Source organism: Prionailurus viverrinus, chromosome X, assembly GCF_022837055.1.
Source record: "Prionailurus viverrinus isolate Anna chromosome X, UM_Priviv_1.0, whole genome shotgun sequence".
NCBI classification, from domain to species: Eukaryota; Metazoa; Chordata; class Mammalia; order Carnivora; family Felidae; genus Prionailurus; species Prionailurus viverrinus.
In genome coordinates, this window is record NC_062579.1 from 544905 (window position 1) to 553164 (window position 8260).

The window sequence follows — 8260 nt, forward strand, 5'->3', positions numbered from 1 at the left end:
CTGCACTGACAGTATGGAACCTACCTGGGATTCTCTCTCTGTGCCTCTCTATCTGCCCCGTCCCTGATTGTATTCTCTCTTGCTCAAAATAAATAAATAAGGTTGCAAAATAAATAAATACACAGGTTGCCATCACTTTTGATTTGCATTTCTTGACTTACGAGCGAACAAAGAATTTTGCACTTATTTAAACTTATATAGCTCCGCTCAAACTCTGTTTAGACTTTGCCGTGGTTATTGTTGTAGGTGCATTTTAAGTATGGCAGACCGTGGTCTGCCATATATTTTAATGATGACCTTATGTGTTGCTTTATTTTGCCAGGGTCACCATAACTAACCACCATGGACTGGGCGGCTGTAATAACAGAAGTTGTTTGTAGCAACTTTCAGGAGGCTGGAAGTCTGAGGTCAAGGTGTTGTGGCCTTGGTTCCTTCTTTTTTTTAATTATTTTTAAGTTTATTTATTTATTTTGAAAGAGAGAGAGAGAGAGAGAGAGAGGAGAGAGAGAGTGCAAGTGGGGGAGAGACAGAGAGAGAGAGGGAGGGAGAGAATCCCAAGCAGGCTCCTCACTGGCAGCATAGAGCCCAATGTGGGGCTCGAACTCCTGAAACCGTGAGATCATGACCTGAGCTGAAACCAAGAGTTGGATGCCTAACTGGCTGAGCTACCCAGGCGTGCCAGACTTGGGTCCTTCTGAGGGCCAAGAAAACAGGATCCATTCTAGGTCTTTCTCCTGGATTTGTAGACGGTGGTCTTTTTCCTGTGTATTTGACATTCTCCTTGTGTATTTGCGTCTGTATCAAAATTTCCCTTCTTTGGAAGGACACCAGGCATACTGGATTAGAGACCACACTAATGTCCTCATCTTAACTCAATTGTGTCTTCAAATAAGACCACATTCTGAGGCGGGGGTGGGGGGTGGGGATTAGGGCTTCAACACACGCATTTTGGGAGGAATGCAATTCAACCCATACGAGGAGAGACAGTCTATTTCCATCATCGGCTAAAGGACAGGCAGAGCATACAAGGTCGTTCACGCTGCCTGTGAGATCTTGCCTCACCAACTATAAGCAGGTGACCGTAAGTGGGTGAGTTTCAACATTTCCCCACCTCCTAAGAGGGGGGTTTCAGCTCCAATGTGATGCCCATTCTTACAAATGACAGCTCCAGGGAAGAAGGTCATCAAAATATCCACGACACTGAAGATTGTATCGTGTGCCATTTTGAGGGGGATGTGAAAAACCTGAAAAAGCAAAGCAAGACTCAGAGAGATGTCTTTTGCAATCAGTTCTTAGCTGTTCCCGAGTCTTAGAAATGATGACATCCGCTCAATAACCTGCAAAGGGTTTTAACATTCTGGAGTCCTGCTCAGAAGAACAGACAGAAGAGCATGCACCATTAAAATTAAGTGGAGAAACGGAAGGAGAATTACGAGCTGCCCAAGAGATAGGAGATATTTCAGGCCAAAGCTTAGAGACCTATTTGGGGAAGAGATATTAACATCGAGGGGACACCTTGACCCAGGACCCAGCACTCCATGCCTGACTTAGAAACTGGGAAAAGAGAGAAAACCTCAGGGTAAGTAGCTGGATTTGGTACACCAAGCCTTGTCACCTTGGCCACAGCAGCAATTTGGAATGGGCTTTCTGGACTCTTTTCAACATATGCCTTGACTTTTTATACAACTCACAGCGCTGGCATTGGTGACAAGTTTTATTAACTCGCTGCTCAAAATTCCCTTCCTATAAATGTTCTCCAACTCATATCCATGGTAAATGGACAACTTCTCTTTCAGAATTTGCAGGAGGGCAGTCTTGAAAAAAAATATCAATTTACTGAGATATGATCAGCATATAAAAGGTATGCATGTTTCATGTGTACGACATCATGAGTTTGGCAATGAGGGTACAGCCGTGGAACTGTGACCACAAGCCACACCATAAATGTATCCACAATGCCAAAAGTTGCCTCTCACCTTGTTTGCGTATTATTACTCTTTCCACGTGTGTGATATCCTACAAAAGATCTATCCTCTGAGCACATTTAAAAATATCCTAGAGGGGCGCCTGGGTGGCGCAGTCGGTTAAGCATCCGACATCAGCCAGGTCACGATCTCACGGTCCGTGAGTTCGAGCCCCGCGTCAGGCTCTGGGCTGATGGCTCGGAGCCTGGAGCCTGTTTCCAATTCTGTGTCTCCCTCTCTCTCTGCCCCTCCCCTGTTCATGCTCTGTCTCTCTCTGTCCCAAAAAAAAATAAAAACGTTAAAAAAAATTTTTTTAATATCCTAGAGACTAGGGGTGCCTGGGTGGCTCAGTGGGTTGAGTGACTCTTGATCTCAGCTTAGGTCATGATCTCACGGTTCGTGGGATTGAGCCCTGTGTTGGGCTCTGCACTGAGAGAGTGGAACTTGCTTGGGCTTCTCTCTCTCCCTCTCTCTCTGCCCTTCCCCTCCTCGTGCTCTTTCTCTAACTCTCTCTCTCTAAAAATAAATAAACTATATATTCTCCACCATTCTACCTGCTCTTCCTGTGAGGCTCTTTTAGATGCCACATGAAAGGAAGATCGTGCAGTATTTGTCTTTCTGTGTCTGGCTTATGTCACTGAGCATAATGTCCTCCAAGTTCATCCATGCTGTCACAAATGGCAGGATTTCTTTCTTTGTAAGGTGGATTAATATCCCATCGTATGGATAAACACCACATCTTCTTTATCCACGCATCTGTCTGTGGACTTTCGGGGTGTTCCCAACTGTTGGCTATTGTGACTAATGCTGCAATGAACTCGGGGGTGCAGGTGTCTCTTTGGGATCCTGACTGCATTTCCTTTGGATATATACCCAGACGTGGGAGTGAGCAAGGCAGTCTTAAAGTCACTCTGCATTGGCCGGGCCCCTTGATGCAGACATCGGCAGGGGCTGAGCTGCTTCCTCTCGACCCCTTGTAAGCCCCAAAGTCTGCATACCCAGAGAAAGAAGAAAGTTTGTCTGACGTCCCTAGTCTCAGCCCTACTGAGCTATGTTGCTTTGGTCTCTGGAATCAGGGGAGGGAAGCATTCACCATAAAGATACTGCGGAGTTTCCCAGTGTCCTTTCCGTTCCTGCTTATTACCTGCACTGGGAGACCCTGTGCACATCTCCATCCGTGGCGGTGCAGTTCATGTCCCTGCAACCGCTAGCAAACACTGAGCGTGGCAGTTGTGGTTGTGTGTTTCCCGCAACGTCCTAAAAGGCTCGGTGACCGTGGAACAACTCTGTTGATTAGCTCATGCCTCCTGGCTCCGGGAGAAATCAGGCTCTTCTCAAAAGAAAGCAGGCTTTGTGGGGGGAAAGATACCCTAAGGACAAAGTGAAATGTGAAACTGTGGTGATATTTATAGATTCTCTACCTTATCTTGGGAAGACTGAATGAAAGACAGGTGCGGAGCAATATCGGTTTGGTATGGATGCAGGAAAAGAGAGACGCTGTCAGTGCAGAACTGGTGAGGAGAAAGGCTTTGGGCAACTATTGGCAGCCTGAATCAGCCCCCTCCTTTTTGCGATGACTCCCACGCCTAAAAGGAGGGGATGAAAACCATATGGCTTTTGCCATGCACTGTCCGACATGAGATGCTGCAGAAAGGACAGTCTTCTGCAAGGCTTTTCTGGGAGGTCCACAGAAGCACACCCCACCGCTCAGAACGTTCAGTGTGTTCCTAGGTAGCTAGACACACATTATTAATGGAAGTCTCTCCTCCGGTATTTTTCACAGCATGGAAATGATTCTAAAAATAACCTGCAGAATTATGTAACTCCCTCTGCCATTATACTCTTGCTTTTTTTTTTTTTTTTTAAGAACTTCTAGATGGATCGGCCGTGAGCTGTTTCGGCTAGAAGCAATATAAAAGATATATATCTCAATGGACCCTTCTCCTTCATTAAGTTCTAGACTGTGGATGCTCCTGGGAGTTATAATTTAATCTCTGCAATCTTCACAGTGCAATTTAAGCAGTGGGTTGAGTTGTAAACTGAGTGTTTCAACATCGAGCGCTCCAACAGTGAGATGTAAATGTTTTTACTGGTTTTTCTACAGCCCCGATTCTCCAAGAAAGTAAAAAAAACAAAAAACAAAACAGAGAGAGAGAGGCAGTGAGCTCATAGTTTTGGGGGTGTGGTAGATGGGAGCTAGGTTCACAGAATACATCAGATTGCTGCAGGAAAGCCCTCCAACTAAGGATCTGGAGAATTCTGCAAGAAGCCACATTCGTCAAGCCCACTCTCTGAGAGTTGTCAGTGTTGATTCTGGAACTCGGGGATTCGGTACAGCTTGGAAGTCAAGATTAACGTCCGCCTGCTCTCTCCATTGTTCATTTTGTTTCAAAAAGCCTTCCTTTCTTTCCACTTTTATGAAAGGAAAGTACACAGAGGCATCTTATTACAACAATGAAATCTCAAATTGCCGTTCAAACGGATTCAAAAGCACCTTGTACTGTGGACTTAAGTCATTGATGGAATCAGAACGTGCTGGTAAAACAATGGCGGGAAGACCCCAGAGGTGCACTGAGAGCTGCAAAGAAGAAGATTCACCTTTTCTATTTTTCAGTCGTGGAGAATGTGAACAAATTGTGAATTTCCTTTACACTCTACATAAAATACTCTGGTGAATCTACGATTTCAGTTAGTAGAGAGGTGATTTATGACTTCTGTGTTTGCTCAGTGTTATTGTCATTGGAATTAAATAACTCAATGAAATCTATTTAGTTTGATAAGAATGAAAAATAGATGGGAATAAAGATATGTTCAAGTGTTTGACATTTGTCTTTTCTAATGGTTTAGAGTTATAGGTCCCTACATATATCTTGTCAAGGGTTCTTTTTAGACTCCCACTTACATTTAATTCTTATTTTATTTTTTTAAAAAAAAATTTTTTTTTTCACCGTTTATTTATTTTTGGGACAGAGAGAGACAGAGCATGAACGGGGGAGGGGCAGAGAGAGAGGGAGACACAGAATCGGAAACAGGCTCCAGGCTCTGAGCCATCAGCCCAGAGCCCGACGCGGGGCTCGAACTCACGGACCGCGAGATCGTGACCTGGCTGAAGTCGGACGCTTAACCGACTGCACCACCCAGGCGCCCCTTAATTTTTATTTTTGATGTAAATTCATTGTGGGCTGAACTCTGCCTTCCTTCTTCTATAGAAAAAAAAATGAATGTTTCTCATTTTCCTTCTTGAGCAAACCATGGTATTAGTTGAATTAAAACCATGGTATCAGTTGAATTTACATATAATTTTTTAAGGGGTAACTAGGTGGCTCAGTTGGTTAAGCATCTGACTCTTGATTTTGGCTCAGGTCATGATCTCATGGTTCATGAGTTTGAGCCCTACATCAGGCTGACAGTGCGGAGCCTGCTTGGGATTCTCTATCTCCCTCTCTCACTGGGAAATATGCAAACCATCTGCTTTCAGATCTTCCTATAGGTGTAGGAAGATAGGGTTTTACCTATTAAAACAGTGTTCATCTTATAAGTGTTAATGATGCTTCAGTTAAGGTAACATCCTGGCTAACTCTGGTCTGACCATCATCCCTTATGCTGCAGAATTCTGTTGCTGATACAGCTACAGAAAATCAAAGCAAAACATTAACTCTTGGAACCATACAGATCTCTTTGAAGAATTATAGTTATTTTTCTATTTTATATGCTTGGCATAAATGATGTTTTCAATGTATATTTATTGGATGGATGATTACATGAATGAATGTAACCTATGTGCAAAATGCTGTGCCTTACAATTTGGAAGGCCACTAGGGATAGAGAAGGAGAGAGAGAGAGATCCTCATCTTCTGGAACCTCCCTCAGCTCAGGGAGCTTCTGGTTTGTTGCCTTTCTCCATGAGTAATAAAAATAATAAGAATAAAATCCATAACATGCATGGAATAGAAGGTACTAGACTCATTTTGTTTTCAGGAGAACATAGTTGAGGATTGGCTGCGGAAGAAAAGAAGGAAGTCAAACCACATGGCTTGAGGTGCTTTCGGGGATGTCTTTCCATTGCATAGTTGGCTTAATCCTGTTCCTGTGAGGTATTATGATCTGCATCATCCAAATAAGGAGATGGAGACCAAGGAAGGTACAACGGGATGAGAGCTTCAAGGTTCATAAGTGGCATAAATGGGGCTCTGACCCTCGTGTTCGAGGTCCAGAGTGCCAACCTGTTCGGTGAACATGAATCAGTTCATGCTAGAACTGTGTTTGTCTTAGAGACTGCCACAGCTTCAGAAAACATTCAGCAACAACACCAAGTCCTTTCCAGAATGCAAAGCTATTACTTTCCAGGCCACGACTTCTCCCTTCTTCCCTTATCACAGTTACTCTTCATCATGCAACCAGTCATGCCCTTTCAACTATCATTACTGGTATCCCTCGTGTGCAGGGCCACCCACCAAACTAAGAAGGTAGCAGCAAGCAAACGGCACTCCCTGCCCTGACAGAGACGGTACCTTACCTCAGACTTAAACTAACACACACGTGTGGTCTCACAGTTTCTGTGGGTGAGGAGTTCAGGCACAGTGGAGTCCTCTGCTCAGAATCCATCAGGGCTTCCATAGATGTATCATCCGTGCTGAGTTATCATCCGGAGGACTGACTGGGGAAGAATCCACAGTTAAGCTCAGATGGGTTGTGATGTCTCATTTCCTTGAGAGCCCTGTTGGGTTTAAGTTTGCCCCTGCATGTGTCCTTCTGAAGGAAAAGAACTAATACGTATGAAATGTTGGACTAGCATCCTTGACAATTTTGTCTAAAAGAAATATTTAAGGTTCACTTTTTGTTTCATGGACCTAATGTTCTCTTTGGAGCATAGAGGTGGTTATTTGATTTTCAATTTTCCAATGTTGTATTAATTTTTAGGAATATTCTGTATAAGAGATTAATGGCTTCCTTAGTTAGTTATAAGTACACTCAAGACTATGCTGGGGCACCTGGGTGGCTCAGTCTGTTAAGCATCAAACTTTGGCTCAGGTCATGATCTTGCAGTCTGTGAGTTCGAGCCTCACATTGGGCTCTGTGCTGACAGCGTGGAGCCTGGAGCTTGCTTCGGATTCTGTGTCTCCCTCTCTCTTTGCCCCTCCCCTGCTCACACTCTGTCTCTCTCTCTCAAAAATCAATAAACATTAAAAAAAATTTAAAGACTAGTATGCATACTCTACTCATCTACAAGTATATTCCCAGGATTTAAGAGAATATACTTTTTGATGTCCATGCCCTACCAAAACACACACACACACACACACACACACACACAGAGTCCTGATAAAGAGTGGCACCTAGGGGCTCCTGACTGGTTCCATCAGTAGACCTTGCAACTCTTCACCTCCGGGTTGTGAGTTTGAGCCCCATGTTGGGTGTAGAGATTACTTAAAAATAAAATCTCTTTTTAAAAAAAGAATGACACTTAAAGTTTTTGTACGTGTTTAAAAAAACCAGTATTTTCTTCCTTAAATTTGTTTCAGTAATCTCTATACGCACCTTGGAGCTTGAACTCACAACTCCAAGATCAAGAGTGACACACTCTTCTGACTGAGCCAGTCAGGCATCCCAAAAGCTCTTTTTGTTAAGTAAGCTCTAAGCCCAACATGGACCTTGAACTCATAACTCCAAGATCAAGAGTGTCCTGCTCTACTGGCCCAGCCAGCCAGGCGCCCCCCCAGCATTTTCTTCTTATTTACCTCCTGTTTCTATTTATTTTCTTCACAGGAGACCAAATGATCGGAACTCTAATTCTTTGTCACAACAATGGTTGCTACCTTTATATACTGTCACTGTGAAGTATTACCAAGACATTAAAAAAAACACCTCCTTTTTAGGATATGGATCGTAGAAAGTTAACAGTGTTTTTCTTTCTAATGCTGGTCACATTATGAAACTCAATTTTGCTTAGATCCATTCCATCCCCGAATTGTCTTCCAGTTAAAGTAGGTTCAATCCGGTCTGCACCTCCTCAAGATTATTCCTGTTAAATGCTGTAGCCATTTGCTTTTCTGTAAAAGTTCCCTAAAATACCTTCCCTTTTACTGATATTGCCATCCTCAGACCCTTCGGTAAAGAAAACCCTTCGACTGAAGGAGAAAATTGGCCTGCTCCAGTACTGCAGACTTCCCAATGATTATTTCTCTAGCTTAGGATTCAGAAGCCATATTGTATCTTTCCAAGGCCAGTAGATTTCCTGCCATGGGGTTGAGTTCCCGAACCCCCAAAGTCTTTGCTATATTCAGGATCTCCATGAA